This window comes from Arachis hypogaea, chromosome 11, assembly GCF_003086295.3.
Source record: "Arachis hypogaea cultivar Tifrunner chromosome 11, arahy.Tifrunner.gnm2.J5K5, whole genome shotgun sequence".
Classification (NCBI taxonomy): Eukaryota; Viridiplantae; Streptophyta; class Magnoliopsida; order Fabales; family Fabaceae; genus Arachis; species Arachis hypogaea.
Genome location: NC_092046.1, coordinates 26,318,403 through 26,337,715, shown reverse-complemented (window position 1 = coordinate 26,337,715; position 19,313 = coordinate 26,318,403). Strand labels below are relative to the sequence as shown.

The 19,313-nt window shown below is 34.5% G+C and overlaps 1 non-coding gene across 1 annotated transcript; it reads left to right on the top strand.

The window, feature by feature from the left end:
• Nucleotides 1–6,904: 6,904 nt before the first annotated feature.
• Nucleotides 6,905–7,012, top strand: LOC112725221 (small nucleolar RNA R71). Its single transcript, XR_003164343.1, has one exon. It is a non-coding gene; the product is annotated as a small nucleolar RNA R71 (small nucleolar RNA).
• The last annotated feature ends 12,301 nt before the right edge of the window (nucleotides 7,013–19,313 follow it).

Here is a 19,313-nt window from a genome sequence, read left to right as displayed (position 1 = left end):
TTTTTCAAAAATCATATCTTTTTCAAAATCTTATCTTATCTTATTTCAAATTCAAATTTCAAATTTCAATTAAATTCCAAAATTCAAAATTCAAATTTCAAAATTTAAATCTTTTTCAAATCCTTATCTTATATTGTTGGCTTTTTCAAAAATTCAAATTTCAAAATTTAAAATTTAAAATTCAAAATTTAATTTTCAAATTCAAAAATTTAAATTTCAATAACCTTTTAATTTAAATTTGTTTTTATTTTTGTTTTTAATTTTTATTTGCTATTATGAGTTCTCACCCCCACCACTTTAAGTTTGGTTCCAATGTTGTTGTAAGGAATGGAAACTATAATGAAAATAGGCATCAAGGTTGGAACAATCAAAGATGGGAGGAGCCACAAGGATTTGATCAACCCTCATGGCAACAACCACCTCCAATGGACTATCAACAACCGTTCTGTGATGCATATCAAGGCAATGGCTATGGTGAGCGCTCCTTTGATTATCTACAACCACCACCATATGCCTATGAACCCTTTCCTCAACATGACTTTGGACCACCATACTCACAAGCCCCTTACCACCAAACACCACCATATGACCCTAACCTGTATCCACCATACCAACCACCATATGAACCACACCCAGAACCACCACCTCAATATTCACCAATTTCATATCCTTATCAAGAAGAACCACCTTCCTATTATGAACCCTTTCTCCAAAATAATGAACCCTCATATCTACCCCAATCTCCAATGGATGATAAACTTCGTGTTCTTCTTCAAGGACAAGTGAAGATGCAAAGGGACGTACTGGAACTCACTACTGCCTTAACCGAGTTAGTAAATAAATTAGCTTCCTAACATCTGAGCACTCAAAGTACTCCCATGGCTACATGTGGAGAATCAAGAGAAGAGCGTAGCATGAAGGAGACACTAGAAACTTCGGTGGATAATGAGGAACATGGCTTTGTATTGGAACAAGTGGAGGAAGCCATAATAGTTGCAGAGGAAGAAGTGGTTGAAGATTTAAGAGATGCAGAACCTCCATGGGAAAGTCAAGTTATAGAGCCTCCTTCAAAGACGTTTGAAATTGATGTTGAGGAGGGTGTACAACCTCCAAGGCATATCATGGCTAAAGACTTTGAAGAGGTTGATCAAGAGATGGAGATTAATGAAGAAGAAGAAGCTTGCAAAGAGGTGGAAGTTGTCAAGGAAGAACTCAAGGGAGTGGAGCTTGATATCACTTTGCCAAAGTTGTTGGAAACCTCTCCACCTAAGTCACCATCATCCTTCACAACATTCAAGTGGGTAAAATTCATATCTCTTAGCTTTCTCATTCCACTTGAATATGGTTTACTTGAGATAGATGGTCAGCTTAGAGCTCTTTGTGGCTTTAAGAGCAAGAGGGAGATGGTTAGTGGTTGGCAACACAATCCTAGGTTCCTTGTGGTTGGAACTCAAAATCTAAATGCAAAGGTTAGTGTAAAGCTCAACTGAATGGGTCTAGGAAGTTGTTTGGCCGCTTTAGTGAGAATTCAGATTGCCTGCTACCCAGTTGGAACACTAATGATCAATAAGAAGACGGGTGCAAAAGCAAGGTTTGGGACCCCGGAATTCATTCTGGCAATCAACACTCTTGGGGCCTTGTCACTTGCTTTAACTTGCTTGAAGGCTTTCTACGCCTAGTTTGAGATCCCGGAAGCCATTGGAATTACAAACATTGGTGGAGATTCCTGGATGAGTTCAAGCACAAGCCGCCATGACAAGGAGCTCACCAAATGTCCAACTTAAGGACTTTAACTAAAAGTGCTAGGTGGGAGACAACCCACCTTGGTATGATCGTCCCTTTTCAATTTTAATTTTATTTCGTTTTGTTTGTTTTTAAGTTTTATTTTGTTCCATTTTATTGAACCTGAAATTATTCATAACATCCATATCAGCACTGCATTTGCATCTGCATATTGCATAAAAAAAATGCACGCGACGCGTCCGCGTCACAAGTGCATTAGGAAGAAAAGAAAAGTGAACAGAGAGTCACGCGAAAGCGTGGCTGGAGGCATGCCTTTGGCACAAATTGATCCACGCGACCGCGTCGCTGACGCGTCCGCGTCATGTGGGAAAAATGCCTCCCACGTGTCCATGTCACCCATGCAAACGCGTGGCCCTGCAAAATCGACGTAAAGAGGTGTATGGCAGAGAGTTATGATGGAGCTGGGCTGGAATGATGCTAGAAGCACCAGCCCTACCACGCGAACGCGTGCCCCACGCATCCGTGTCATTTTTAAAAGAAAGGCCATTCACCCGATCGCGTCACCCACGCGATCGCGTCACCCCAAAATTTGGCAAAATGAGTTTCAAACAGAGAGTTGCGCGAACGCGAGGCTGCACTCGCGCCAATCGCACAAATCAGACCACGCGATCGCGTGACCCACGCGTCCACGTCACCTGACCTTATCGCACACCACGCGACCGCGTCACTCATGCGTCCGCCTCGCCTGCGCCGCACAACTTAACCAAATCAGCGCCAATCATCTTATCTTTTCTTTTTTTTAATCCTAATTTCTTCTATCTTTTCTTCTTTCTTCTTCCTTTTCTTACTTTCTTCTTCTTCTTCTTCATCTCTTTAACTTCTCATCCCTCTTCACTTCCATTCTATTTCATTTAATTTATTTGCTTACATCCATTCATTGCATTATTTTCGTTGGTGTTAGAAATTTATTTGGGTCATTATTTTCTATATTTTTGTGGATTATTAAAGGAATTGTTTGACAATTATATATTACTTTTTAAAGGGTTGCTTGCATGTTCAATTTAATACTTTCAATAGCTTATTTACCATGCTTGCTATGTGTTTGTGAAAAAGTCCGTCTGGCATTGTGCACTATTTTTCGATTTCTTTCTATCTACTACTCTAAATGCTTGCTTTTCACAAAACCCTTTTTATATTTTATTACTTAAATATAATTGTTATTACAAACATGTTGTTAGTTTGAAAGGCTTGGTAATCTAACTTGGACATTGAATGCTTGATCTATGCTACTCATGCCTTTGCCAGCATGCCAATAAACATCTTGCATTTAATTGTCATTACATGCACTCGCTATATTTCTATTGATGAACTTTTCACATGTAGTCATGACCATGTATTAACGTCATTCTTCTTTATTGTGCATTGGTTATCACCTTTCCTGCTCTCTTCCTTGCTCTAACCCTTAGCTTTAAAAGTTACTTTCTTTTTCCCTTTTCCGGATGGCCACCAAGAAGGGTAAAGAGAAAGCTACTCCCAAACCACCGGCAAGGAAAGAAAAAAAAAATGAGCACCAGCTGAGGAACCACAACCCCCATCCACTTGCACATCTTAGCATGCACCGAGGACGGTGCAATCTTTAAGTGTGGGAGGTCGATACCGACTTCCAGGGGTTAGTTACATTCTTTCCAACACCAATACTCTATTTTCTTTATTTGTTCATTGTTGCATTTGCATATTTGATTGCATATTTGTTTGATTTTATACATTTAGTTACTACTTGGTTGAAGTAATATTTTCTTTTTCAAGAAATTTTTATAGTATTTCACTAATTTAAATTGAAATTTTTTTTTTGTGTTAAACTTGTTTGGAAGTTGTATTTGGAACATGGTTTTTGAGCCAAAAGACACACAACCTGTGAGATTTTGAGCTTATTTATATGGTTACATTATTTAACCATAAATTTTTATTCTTGTGTGTTTTCTTCTCTATAATTGTAATCTTTGCTTTGTTCTATTCTATATGTCCATTATTTAGTGTATTTACATGCTTGCATATGATTGAGGCCATTACTTGTTTTTGCTCACTTATCCAAAATAAGCCTACCCTTTTATGTCACCCTTGTTAGCCACTTTGAACTTTTTAACCCCTTTCTATTTCATAACCACATTACTAGCCTTAAGCAGAAAAACAAAATAAAAATCCCAAGTTGAATCCTTGGTTAGCTTAAGATAGATATTGTGTATAATTTAAGTGTGGAAAATTTTATAGGAACATGGGATGATAGGAAAAAGTAGGAAATTAAATTGAATAAGTTATTTGAAAATTTGGGAAGCATGCTCATGTGAAATCAAAATAATTAATTACCATGTGCATTGATAAAAAAAAACAAAAAAAAATTTTTTAATTAAATAAGGGGATACAAAAAATAAATAAATAAATAAATATTACCCCAAATGCAAAATAAAAAAAATCAATGCACATGGGACAAAATTCAAAAATAAGTTTGATACATGAGCATGTAATACAAAAGTGGAAAAAATTTGGGTAGCTAGGTAAAGCATTTTAAATTATATAAAGTATGTATATGTTAGGTGAGATCTTAAGATAATCAAGGATTCAATTTATAGCTCACTTAGCCATATATATACCCTCACCCTTACCTTAGCCCCATTACAACCTTGAAAAGACCTCATGATGTTTGCATTGATACATTAAATTTTTGTTGATTGGTTAGATGAAGAACAAAGTTTAGAAAGCATGATTAGAGAAGAGTAGAGTGATTAACCCTAGACATTTGAGCGATTAGAGTGCATATACACTACCAGTGAGGGTTCAATGCTTGATTCTATGTTCCCTGCTTTCATGAGCTATCTTCTTATAAGTTTACTTGTCTTTTATTGTATGATTTGAATTAGTGAAATCTGATTTATGTTTGTCTTGAAGAGCTTATTAACTTTTAACCAAGTAGATAGAAACATCTTAGCATGTAGTTGCATTCATATAGATAGGTTGCATTTCATACATTCTACCATTCCACTTCACTCCCTTATAGCTTCTCTTGAGCTTAGCATGAGGACATGCTATTGTTTAAGTGTGGGGAGGTTGATAAACCACTATTTTATGGTTTATCTTATGCTCAATTGAGTGGATTTTGTCAATCTTTCATACACTTGTTCATACAAAATGCATGTTTTACATTCTCCTTCCTGATTTTTGTGCTATGATTGAAAACATACTTCTTTGGCCTTATATTTGCTAATATTAATCCTCTCTTATTACCATTAGATGCCGTGATATGTGTGTTAAGTGATTTCAGGGATTACAGGGCAGGAATAGCTTAGAGGATGGAAAGGAAGCATACAAAAGTGGAAGGAATACAAGAAGTTGAAGAAGTTGCTAAGCTGTCCAGCCTGACCTCTTCGCATTCAAATAGTCATAACTTGAGCTACAGAGGTCCAAACGATGCGGTTTCAGTTGCGTTGGAAAGCTAACGTCCGGGGCTTCGAGTTGATATATAATATGCCATAGTTTCCCTGAATCTAGGCAACGCGAACGCGTGCTCCACGCGGACGCGTCGTAGTGACGAAAATCAGCGTGGCATATTTCTTCTCCAGCGATTTCTGGGCTGTTTTCGACCCAGTTTGTGGCCCAGAAAACACAGATTAGAGGCTATAAAGTGGGGGGATGCATCCATTCATGGAGGGGCCTTCCGATTATTCACTTTTCATAGTTTAGATGTAGTTTTTAGAGAGAGAGATTCTCTCTTCTCTCTTAGGTTTTAGGATTAGGATTCCTCTTAAAGGAATTAGGATTTCTTATTATTTCAACTTATTATTTCAACTTCCTCTCAGGTTCAATATTCCTTTTACTTTATATTTCTCTTTTACTTTCAGATACTTTAATGCTTTTATTTAATTACTTATGTTGCCAAATTGGCTTATGAACCATTCATGTTAGGATTTTCTTTATTTGATATAAATTGAGGTATTTCAGATTTATGATTCTTATTTAGCTTTTTTATATTCTTGGCTTTAATTGATTAACTGGAGGCTCTTGAGTTATTAAACTTATCGTGATTGTTAATTGTTATTTTTGCTAATTGAATTGAATTCCACTAACTCTAGTCTTTCCTTAGGAGTAGGCTAGGACTTGGGGATCTAATTAATTAGTCCACTTGACTTTCCCTTGCTTTCGTAAAGGTTAACTAAGTGGGATTAAACTCAATTCTCATAAGGATAACTAGGATAGGACTTCCGAATTTTCATAAATTGCCAAGAGTTTTATTAGATATTAATTTATTAATTCCTGCAATTTATTTTCCTTGTTCAAACCTTTCAAAACCCAAAAACACTGTTTTCCATAACTAATGATAAGAACACCTCCCTGCAATTCCTTGAGAATACGACCCGAGGTTTGAATACTTTGGTTTATAAATTTTATTGGGTTTGTTACTTGTGACAACCAAAACGTTTATAAGAAAGGATGATTGCTTGGTTTAGAAACTATACTTGCAACGGGAATTTATTCTGAATTCTAAACCGTCAATCATTCATTCTTCAAGCACTCCATCGTTCTCCATGAGATTAGAGAAGATCAAAGAGCTATGAGGGAGGAGAAACAAAGGCAAGGAAGAGACATAGAGGAGCTCAAGAGCACCATTGGTTCTTCAAGAGGAAGAAGACGCCACCCTCACTAAGGTGGACCCGTTCCTTAATCTCCTTGTCTATTTACTCTTTTCTGTTTTTTGTTCTCTATGCTTTATGTTTATTTATGTTTATGTCTTTATTACATGATCATTAGTGTCTATGCCTTAAAGCTATGAATGTCCTATGAATCCATCACCTTTCTTAAATGAAAAATATTTTAATTGCAAAAGAACAAGAAGTACATGATTTCGAATTATATCCTGAAATTAGTTTAATTATTTTAATATGGTGGCAATACGTTTTGTTTTCTGAATGAATGCTTGAACAGTGCATATTTTTGAATTTGTTGTTTATGAATGTTAAAATTGTTGGCTCTTGAAAGAATGATGAAAAAGGAGAAATGTTATTGATAATCTGAAAAATCATAAAAGAGATCCTCTTGCAGAATGGTCCAATGACATTTTTGACAACTCAGACAGACCATCATAGAATATACTTATGATGCTCCATTCTGGAAGCATGTCAGTAGGACATCTTTTGATCAGTTGTTTGTATCTTTCCCAAGCTTCATAGAGGGATTCTCCTTCCTTCTGTCTGAAGGTTTGGATTTCCACTCTAAGCTTGCTCATCTTTTGAGGTGGAAAGAATTTGGCCAGGAAGGCACTGACCATCTTATCCCAAGAGTTCAGGCTATCCTTAGGTTGTGAATCCAACCATGTTCTAGCTCTGTCTCTTACAGCAAAAGGGAAAAGCATAAGCCTATAGACCTCGGGATCAACTCCATTGGTCTTGACAGTGTCACAGATTTACAAGAATTCAGCTAAAAACTGATGAGGATCTTCCATTGGGAGTCCATGAAACTTGCAATTCTGTTGCATTAGAGAAACTAATTAAGGCTTAAGCTCAAAGTTGTTTGCTCCAATGGCAGGGATTGAGATGCTTCTTCCACAGAAGTCAGAAGAAGGTGCAATGAAGTCACCAAGCATCTTCCTTGTATTGTTGGCATTGTTGTTATTTGGTTCAGCCATGTCTCCTTCTTTTTCAAAAATTTCTGTCAGGTCCTCTCCAGAGGGTTGTGCTTTAACTTCTCTTAGTTTCCTCTTAAGAGTCCTTTCAGGTTCAGGATCAGCTTCAATAAGAATGTCTTTATCCCTGTTCCTACTCATATGAAAAAGAAGAGAACAAAAAAGAAGAGGAATCCTCTATGTCACAGTATAGAGATTCCTTTATGTGAGTAGAAGAAGAGAAGAATAGAAGAAGGAGAAGAGAAAAATTCGAACACAGAGAAGAAGAGGGGGTTCGAATTTTGAGTTGAAGAGGAGTGTTAGTAGATAAATAAATAAATAAAAAGAGATGAGAGATAGAGAATTTTGAATTTAAAAAGAATAAAAGGAAAATATTTTTGTTTTTATCTTAATTATTAGTTAGAATTCTAAAATTAAAAAGAGAAATAAAATTAAATTAAAATTTAAAACAATTAGTTAATTAAAAGGTATTTTGAAGAAGTGGGGAGGAGTTTTCGAAAGTTAGAGAAGGAAAATTGGTTAGGTGGTTTTGAAAAATATATGAGTGAAATAGAAAACTTTTAAAATCAAACAAAAAGTCAAGTAGTTAATTGAAAAAGATTTGAAAATCAATTTTGAAAAGATAAGAAGTTAGAGAAGGATTTTGAAATTGATTTTGAAAAAGATATGATTGAAAATCATTTTGAAAAAAATAAAAAAAAAGAAATTTAAAAAGATTTTATTTTGAAAATTGAAGTTGATTACTTGACTAGCAAGAAACTAAAAGATATGATTATAAAATTTAAAGATTGAACCTTTCTTAATAGGCAAGTAACAACTTGAGATTTTTGAACCAATCATATTAAATGTTAGTGAGATTTTTGGAAAATATGAAATAAAAATTAGAAAAAGATTTTGAAAATCATTTTGAAATTTTCGAAAATATTAAGAAGAAAATTGAAAAAGATTTGATTTTTGAAAAAGTTTAGAAAAGATAGGATTTTTAAATCGAAAATTTGACTTGACTTATAAGAAACAACTAAATTTTAAAAATTTTTGAATAAGTCAACTCAAATATTCGAAATTTATGAGAAGAATAAGGGAAATATATTTTTTTGATTTTTGAATTTTTAATGAAGAAAGAGAAAAACAATAAGAAGACTCAAAACATGAGAATTTAAGATCAAAACACATAATGCATGCAAGAACACTTTGAATATCAAGATGAACACCAAGAACACTTTGAAGATCAAGATGAACATCAAGACTTTATTTTTGAAGATTTTAAAGAAAAGAAACACATGCAAGACACCAAACTTAGAAATTTTCAATGTTTAGACACTAACAAATTGAAAATGCATATGAAAAACAAGAAAAGACACAACATAAAAATGCAAAGATCAAACAAAGAAGATCATCAAGAACAACTTGAAGATCATGAAGAACAAAACTCAATGCATGAATTTTTGAAAATTTTTAGGAAATTAAAAAGATGCAATTGACACCAAACTTAAAAATTGACACTAGACTCAAACAAGAAACATCAAATTTTTGGTTTTTATGATTTTATTAATTTTTTTTGTATTTTTTCGAAAATTATTTTGGGAAGAACGAAAAAGAAGAATTTTTTTTTTTGTATTTTTCGAAAATAAGAAATAAAAAGCTTAAAAATAAAATAAAATTACCTAATCTGAGCAACAAGATGAACCATCAGTTGTCCAAACTCGAACAATCCCCGGCAATGGCGCCAAAAACTTGGTGCACGAAATTATGATCTCAATGGCGCCAAAAACTTGGTACGCACTATCATAATCTCAATTCTTCTTCACAACTTCGCACAACTAACCAGCAAGTGCACTGGGTCGTCCAAGTAATAAACCTTACGTGAGTAAGGGTCTATCCCACGAAGATTGTCAGCTTGAAGCAAGCTATGGTCATCCTTGTAAATCTCAGTCAGGCGGATTCAAATGGTTATGGGATTTTGATAATTAAAATATAAATAAAATAAAATAGAAATACTTATGTAATTCATTGGTGGGATTTCAGATAAGCGTATGAAGATGCTTGTTGCTTTTGAACCTCTGCTTTCCTATTGCTTTCATCCAATCATTCATACTCTTTTCCATGGCAAGCTGTATGTTGGGCATCACCGTCATCAATGGCTACTTCTCGTCCTCTCAATGAAAATGGTCCAAATGCGTTGTCACCGCACAACTAATCATCTGTCGGTTCTCACTCATGTTGGAATAGGATCCGTTGATCCTTTTGCGTCTATCACTACGCCCAGCACTCGTGAGTTTGAAGCTCGTCACAGTCATCCCATCCCAGATCCTACTCGGAATACCACAGACAAGGTTTAGACTTTCCGGATCTCAAGAATGACCGCCAATAATTCTAGCTTATACCACGAAGACTCTGATCTGAACCAGGAGCCCAAGAGATAAACGCTCAAGCTATTGCAGATAGAACGGAAGTGGTTGTCAGGCACACGTTCATAGGCGACAATGATGATGAGTGTCACAGATCATCACATTCATCAGGTTGAAGTACGAGTGAATATCTTGGAATGAGAATAAGCTTGAATTGAATAGAAAAACAATAGTACTTTGCATTAATTCATGAGGAACAGCAGAGCTCCACACCTTAATCTATGGGGTGTAGAAACTCCACCGTTGAAAAATATATAAGTGAAAGTGGTCCAGGCATGGCCGAATGGCCAGCCCCCTAAACATGTACAATATAATCTAAAATATTAACAAAATGATCTAAAGATGAACTAAAGATTAAAATACAATAGTAAAAAGTCCTATTTATACTAAACTAGTTACTAGGGTTTACAGAGATGAGTAAATGATGCAGAAATCCACTTCCGGGCTCACTTGGTGTGTGCTTGGGCTGAGCATTGAGCTTTCATGTGTAGAGACTCTTTTTGGAGTTAAACGCCAGGTTGTAGCCTGTTTATGGCGTTTAACTCTGATTTGCAACCTGTTTCTAGCGTTTAACTCCAGAATAGGGCAGGAAGTTGGCGTTTGAACGCCAGTTTGTGTCGTTAAAACTCGGGCAAAGTATGGACTATTATATATTTCTGGAAAGCCCTGGATGTCTAATTTCCAACGCAATTTAGAGCGTGCCAATTGAGTTTCTGTAGCTCCAGAAAATCTATTTCGAGTGCAGGGAGGTCAGAATCCAACAGCATCTGCAGTCCTTCTTCAGCCTCTGAATCAGATTTTTGCTCAAGTCCCTCAATTTCAGCCAGAAATTACCTGAAATCACAGAAAAACACACAAACTCCTAGTAAAGTCCAGAAATGTGATTTTTATTTAAAAACTAATAAAAATATACTAAAAACTAACTAAATCATACTAAAAACTATGTAAAAACAATGCCAAAAAGCGTATAAATTATCCGCTCATCAGTAGCCATTGACAACGATGATCCCCCAACATACAGCTTGCCATGGAAAGGAGTACAAATGATTGAATAAAGACAGTAGGAAAGCAGAGGTTCAGAAGGAACAAAGCATCTTCATATGCTTATCTGAAATCCCACCAATGAATTACATAAGTTTCTATCTTATTTTATATATTATTTATGTTTTAATTCCCAAAACCTCATAACCATTTAAATCTGCCTGACTGAGATTTACAAGATGACCATAGCTTGCTTCAAGCCGACAATATTCATGGGATCGACCCTTACTCACTTAAGGTTTATTACTTGGACGACCCAGTGCACTTGCTGGTTAGTTGTGCGGAGTTGTGAAAAGAGTTGAGATTACGATCGTGCGTACCAAGTTTTTGGCGCCATTTCAGAGATCACAATTTCGTGCGCCAGCGTCCCTGACGCATCTGCGTCATCTGAAAATAATGCCAACCATGTGAACGCGTGCTCCACGCGTCTGCGTCGCATGCGCCGCACAGCCTATCCAAATCAGCGCCAGATATCTTATCTTTTCTTCCCCAAATCCTAATTTTTCTTCTCCCTTCTTATTTCTTTCTTCTTCCTTTATCCTTCTTTACTCTTTCTCACTTTTTACTTTCTTCCTTTATCATCATCATCAAGGTTCTTTTCTTTCCTTCTTCCCTTCTTATCTTTCCATCATTATTTTTATTTATGTTTTCTTCTTCTTATTCTTTTTCCTTTAATTATATATGTTTTCTTTTTCTTTCTTTTTCTTTTTACATTATTTTAATTGGTTTTAGAAATTTAATTGGGTGATTATTTTCTTCTATAATTTCTTGTGGATTGTTTAGAAGTTGTTTGACAATTATTAATTATTTTAGGGTTATTTGCATGTTCAAATTCAATACTTTCCATAACATATTTACCATGCATGCTAAGTGTTTGTGAAAAAGCCCATATGGCATTGTGCATATTTAATTATTTTATTCTTCTACTCTAATGTTTGTTTTTCACAAAACCTTTTTTTATATATAATTCATTAAAAATAATTGTCAATACAAACAGGTTGTTAGTTTGAAAGAGTTGGTAATCAAATTGGGCATTTGATGCTTGATCTATGCTACTCATGCCTTTGCCAGCATGCCAATAAACATCTTGCATCTACTTGCCATCACATGCACTTGCTATATTTCCATTGATGAACTTCTCACATATAGTCGCGACCATGTGTTAACGACATCCTTCTTTACCGTGCATTGATTATCACTTGTACCATCCCCTTCCTTACTTTAACCCTTAGCTTTAAAAGTTACTTTCTTTTTCCCTTTTCAGGATGACCACCAAGAAGGGTAAAGAGAAAGTTACTCCCAAACCATCGGCAAGGAAAGGAACAAAAAGAGCACTAGCTGCGGAGCCACCCGTCCACTAGTACATCTCTGCATGCACCGAGGACGGTGCAATCTTTAAGTGTGGGGAGGTCGATACCGACTTCCGTGGGTTAGTTATTTTCTTCTCAACACCAATATTTTATTTTCTTTGTTTGTTCATTGTTGCATTTGCATGTTTGATTGCATGATTGTTTGATTTTGTGCATATTTTACCACTACTTGGTTGAAGTAATATTTTCTTTTTCAAGAAACTTTTTAGAGCATTTCACTAATTTAAATTAAAACTTTTTATTAAACTTGTTTGAAGAAATTTTATTTTGGAACATGGTTTAGAGCTCGAACACACAAAACTAGTAAGATTTTGAGCTTATTTGATTGGTTGCATTTTACCAACCAATATTTTATTTTTGGTGTGTGTTTTTTCTCTAAAATTGTGATCTTTGTCTTGCTTAATTCTATATTTCTATGGTTTGATGTATGCATGCACTTATATGATTGAGGCATTGTTTCACTGAGCTTACATACCCATATTGCCTTATCCTTTCATTATCCCTTGTAAATCAATTTTGAGCCTATTTTACCCCTTTGTTCTTTACTTTAGCACATCATTAACTCTAAGTAGAAAATAATAATGTCCTTAATTTGAATCCTTGGTTAGCTTAGACTAGTGAGAGTGCTCATGAATTAAGTGTGTGGAAAAGTGGGTTTGGAAACATTTGGTTTAAGAATTGGGTGTTATATATCTTTATGAAAATGTGAAAGAAATGTTTAGGACATATTCATGCATTCAATAATTTAATCATATGCATTGAGAAAAACAAAAGAAAAAAAATATATATATATAAATAAATAAATAAATAAAAAGAAAAGAAAAGAAAAATAAAGGAGAAAAATAAAAAAAAGAGCAAATAAGTAAAAAGGGGACAACATGCCCCAAAGTAAATGGTGAAAGCAATACATATGTACTGTACTCAAAATCGGATGCATGAATATGTAGTAAACATAGTAAATGGGTAGTTAGATTTTGTATTGTAATTACATGGATTGTCCTAAGTTAGGTGAAAAGTTTAAGTTAATTAAGGATTCAGATTTTAGTCCACTTGACCAAATACAATCCTACCTTAACCCTAACCCCATTACAACCCTTAAAAGACCTCTTGATTTGTGTATTTGTGCATTAAACTTTTGTTGATTGGTAGAAGAAAAGCAAGCCTTAGAAAGCAAGATTAGTAGAGAATTGAGAGATCAAACCTTAAACACCTGAGCGATTAGAGTGCATACACTTCTAGTGAGGGTTCGATGCTCGATTCCTTGTTCCCGGCTTTCATGAGCTATTTTCTTCTGCAAGTCCACTTGTACTTTATTTTATGATTTGAATTAGTGAAATCCAGTTCATATTTGTTCTTGAAGGATTTGTTTACTTTTAACCAAGTAGGTAGAAACATTTTGCATTTAGTTGCATTCATATAGATAGGTTGCATTTCATAAGTTTTACCATTCCCCTTCACTCTCTTATAGCTTCTCTTGATCTTAGCATGAGGACATGCTAATGTTTAAGTGTGGGGAGGATAATAAACCCCATTTTTAGGGTTTATCCTGTGCTTAATCTAGTGGATTTTACCCATTATTCTCACACTTATTCATACAATTCGCATGTTTTACATTTTCCTTCCTGATTTTATGCTATGATTGAAAACATGCTTCTTTGGCCTTATATTTGCTAATATTAATCCTCTCTTATTACCATTCGATGCTGTGATATGTGCGTTAAGTAATTTCAGAGATTATAGGGCAGGAATGGCTTAGAGGATGGAAAGGAAGCATGCAAAGGTGGAAGGAATACAAGAAACTGAAGGAACTGCTAAAGCTGTCCAACCTGACCTCTTCGCACTCAATCGACCATAACTTGAGCTACAGAGGTCCAAAAGAGGCGGTTCCAGTTGCGTTGGAAAACTAACATTCGGGGCTTTGAAATGATATATAATATGCTATGGTTTCCCTGAAGATAAGTGATACGCACGTGTGAATCCTCGCGCATGCGTGGTTTTGAAAAAAATCAGCGACCTGTACGGACCAGAATTCGTCCCCGGCGATTTTTGGGCTGTTTCTGACCCAGTTTTTGGCCCAGAAAACACAGATTAGAGGCTATAAAATGGGAGAATCCATTCATTCAAACAATACAACATTCATTATTCACAATTTTAGGATTTAGATGTAGTTTTCTAGAGAGAGATGCTCTCTCCTCTCTCTAGGTCTTAGGTGTTTAGAATTAGGATTACTCTTAGAGTATGGTTATTTCTTCAATCCAGGTTCAATGTTCCTTTAATTTAATTTATCCTCTACTTTTATTCATTCTATTACTTTAGTTGATTACTTGATGTTGCCAATTTGGTTTATGGATTCCTATGTTTAATTTTATTTTCTATTCAATAAAATTCCAGGTATTTCAGATCTATGATATTCTTAGCTTTAATTGATGAAAAGGAATTTTTATTCGAGTATATTTTTCCCTTTTTGGCTTTGGTTGAGTAATTGGTGACACTTGAGTTGTCAAACTCAGCTGTTGATTGAAAATTGGAAATTGTTGATTGATTTGGATCCCTCTAAAGCTAGTCTTTCCACAGGAGTTGACTAGGACTTGAGGAATCAAATTGATTAGTCCACTTGACTTTCCTTTATTTAGTAAGGGTTAAATAAGTGGGAGCAATAAGAATTCTCATCACACCTGATAAGGATAACTAGGACGGGATTTTCAGTTCTCATACCTTGCCAAGAATTTTTTTAGTTATTAATTTAATTTCCTGCCAATTTATTTTCCTGTTTCCTATTTCAAAAACCCAAAAAGATACAATTTCATAACCAATAATAAATCATACTTCCATGCAATTTCTTGAGAGACGACCCGAGGTTTAAATACTTTGGTTATAAATTTTATTGGGTTTGCTTAAGTGACAACCAAAACTTTTGTACGAAAGGATTCTCTGTTGGTTTAGAAACTGTACTTACAACATGATTATTCTTATAAAATTCTTTACTAGCAAGAATCTAATCGTCAGCTGGTGCCACTCCCTCCTTCCTTCCTTAGCTCGTGTATATGTGTGTGTGTGTGCTGTGAGGAAGACTGACGGTGTGAGTGTGGTGAGGGAGTGGTTCGTATGTGTGTTTTTCAAAATTAGGGTTTTGGGTAAAAATTAGGTATAAGGGTAATTTTGGTAATTTCTAATAAAATTAGGGGTAATATAGTAATTGAAAACCAATTTAATCAAACAATAATTATATATAAAAATACTATTTATTCATCAATTTAAAAATTATTTTTAAATAAATACTCTAATCCAAGAATTAGAGATAATCAAATTAACTTCCTTTAAAATCATAAATAAGTATCAAGATTCAAATATTCAAAATATGGTATATAAAATTCTCATTATTTTTCAATTACTAAAATTTCAAATTTATAATAAATATAATAAATAATAAATAACTTATTATTTAATTTTCGAAAATCGGGATCATACATCTACAACAGAAATTAATCTATCTAAACTAATTACTAAAAATTAACTAACTAAATGAAATTAAGATTAATTATCCAGAAATTAAACCACATGAAAAAAGATTCAATGAAATCTCCTAACTACATAAAATCAACTAAAACAAAAATTAATGTAATTAAACTAATTAGAAGAGAGAAGAGAGAAAACCTGGAACAGAAATGGGCGATTTGAGCAGCAGTGGGAATAGAAAACAAAGAACGGGGCATTTCGAGCAGGGGCGGCAGCCTTTGCAGCGGCGGCAGGAGGCTAGAGAGAGACTAAGAAGTTAGAGTGAGAGAAAGGTGAGAGATTAGAGAGAGAAACCAATTTCGAAATGAAGGGAAAGAGGTTTTGCGGTTCAAAGTTAGGGCACAATTACTGTCGGATTTATCGGTGGATTAATCTGATGGTAACATAGTGCGTGTTAACAAAATACAGCATTTCAGTAAACAAGGTTCAACGTCGGATTTACTCGTCGGCAAATCCGATGGTAACTAGCATGCCAAAATTTATTTTTTTTCCTCCAAATTTTACCGTCGAAACATCAACTCTGACGGTAATATTTTAGGGTGACAAATTTATTGTCAATTCTGACGATAAATCTAATGGAAAAATCGTCATTAATGTTCGACGCTAAATCCGACGGTTTTCAGCATTTTTCTTGTAGTGAATTACACTGAATTATCCTAAATCTGATATACAATTTTGTAGATTTTACATAACAAATTAATAAAATCTTACTTTTTACATAACAAATTAATAAAATCTTATCTTTAAAGATTACTACAAGAGATGCGACTTTTACTGATGGATTAACTATCGATAAGAGATCGTCGATGAAGCAACTATTAGTAAATTCCAACCAATATTAATGACGACGATTGACTCTTAGTAAAATACGGCGTGAGAAAATATTTTTTCATTGTACTGACAACTTAGCTATCAATAATAATCACAATAAAAAATAAAAAAAATAAAATATTAATTGAATATTACTGATGGATACACCGTCGATAAAATTAAAAAATATGTATATATTTATTTTAAACATAATTTACCGACGGCGTGCGGTTCTTATAAATAATATATACATATATATTGGGTCCTTACCTATTTATTTGAATACCTATTATGGGATTAAATTTTAATATAGGTAGTAATTGATATAAAAGAGTTTGTGTTCAAACTAAAACAGAATAAATAGTAAATTTACAGGACTTTTTAAAAGTAAAGTACAACGAAACAATAGAAATAGAAAAATATTAAATCGTCAAAACTAAATTACAAGTACACTACATGTAATTATCCCAGCTTCTCCCACATAAAAAAGTACATGTCACTACCTCGTCCGCTATCACATCATCCCCTACCCATGTCACCTGCCATGTCACTTAAAGCAAGTAAAAGTAAATAAAGTTAGACTAACATTATTATGATAAGACACGAAATAATAACAAATTGATAACATGAACACGTGATAAACAAAAGATAAACATATTTACTCGGATTTCTTAGAAGACGGAGAGGAAGAATTATCATCACTATCACCATCCTCATTATCTCGATCATCTTCAAATTTTGAAGTTGACGTATCGGAAGGTCGATTATGTCAACCTCTCCTGAGGGTGAAGCAAAAATGTCTGAAATTTCAGTTTTAGTTATGAATATAACATGATTTAATTGAAAATTTTGAAATAGTTTCTCTTGTACATCATCATTTTTCTCAGTTATCAATCTAATAGGGTATTGATCACTACTCTCCAATTAGACCTAGACATTCCGGAGTATTTCATGTAATACACTTGCCATGCATTTTGTGTTAGGATGAGTGGATCATATCTATCATACCTCCTAGAATGGCTAACCTTGATTATCTTATAGTCTTTATGCATGCGAGTGCCTCAAGGCCGTGCGGGATCACAACGTTCACAATTGAATATCACATTTTGTTTGATTGGTGCACCCAGATACTCAATTTCTAAAATTTTCTTCAACCCAAACCATTTACATTCACCTTGGCCTACATTGCCCTTTAGAAAATTCCCGTGTTGTGCATTGCTCTTTCTCAAGCATGTTCTAGTGTGTAAAATTTTATTCCGTTGACCTTCATCATAGTCCAATTGGTACATTTCCTATTATGACCTCAAATCATATTACGCAAGTGAGGACATGCCCATTTTTTTTATCATTCACATGCATGGGATTGAAACCATTGTCGAAATTGTTACATATTTTCTATTCTATAAAATGCCTCAAACAACCTCCTAATTTCATCGACTTTAGGATAATTCAGGATAATGTGTAGGTGGATCAAGTTTAGTTCCGTGAAGTTCAACAACCTAGTTTTTTTCCTTCCCTCAAGTGTGCTGGCTTTACTGAAGATAGACAAGGTTGGTTCAAATAAATATTCGCAACTCGAGTCATTATTACCCCCCGATCTAATATGACTAGATTGGATGTGAGGCTCAAAGTAGTAAGAACAAAAGTAGGTAGTTTTCTTCGACAAGTACGCCTCACACACAGACCTTCTACCCTAGCTCTATTCTTGATCGACCTCTTATAAATGCCAATTTGACGTTCAAAAGAATATATCCATCGATACTGTACTGGACCACACACATATTTTATATGCCAAGTGAATAAGGATATGTTACATGGCATTAAAGAAGTCAAGAGAAAAGATTCTCTACATCTTATAGAAGATGACTGGGATATTTTATTTCATTACATGAAAATTTTTCATAGATAAAGAGGGAAAACACAAATCTCTAAAAAACTGACTTAGTTTTGTTAACGGCTTTCAAACTTGATTAATCATTTCTTTCAAAAAAATTGGAAGGAGGTATTCTATGAAAACATGAAAATCATGACTTTTTATGCTATAAAGTCTTCCATGATTGACATCAGAACACCTGCTGAGGTTTGATGCATAGCCATTGGGAAGCCTCAACTCTTACGACCACTAACACATGTTTTGCCTTTTTCTTAAGGTTAATACATAGCTACCCTTTTGGTTTAGCACATGTACCATCTCCCATTAACACAAGACTTAGTTCTATCCTTCTATATAGTTCTGCCACGTCTAGTCTAGCTTTGTGGTTATCTTTGATTCTGTCACTATACATCACCATATGGATGACATTGTCGAACATGTTCTTCTCGATATGCATCACATCGAGGCAATGATAGATCTAGAAAACTGTAACACCCTAATATTCAAATCCTTATGCTCGAGTCATAAGTCAATGATATTACGGTGGTACGACTCTCAGGTGGATTTTTAATAAATAAATATAGGTAATTTCGAAAGGAGTATTAATCGAGAAGCCTGAAAAGAGTAGAAATAAAATCGCGAAGACGTATCTCTTCACGTTTCGACAATAAAAGATAAATCGTGAAGCCGAAAACGATATACGGACAAGGCGTAAAGGAGATTAAGAGATAGATAACAGATAGATATATATAACATAAGTAAATAGCTACTAGTCACGACCCGCGAAGTTTAGGTCAGCTAGAGTACATTATGAAATTAGTTGACAACAGTATATCCTAATCTCTCCCGAAGGAAACATGAGAGCCTCTATAGGCAAATTC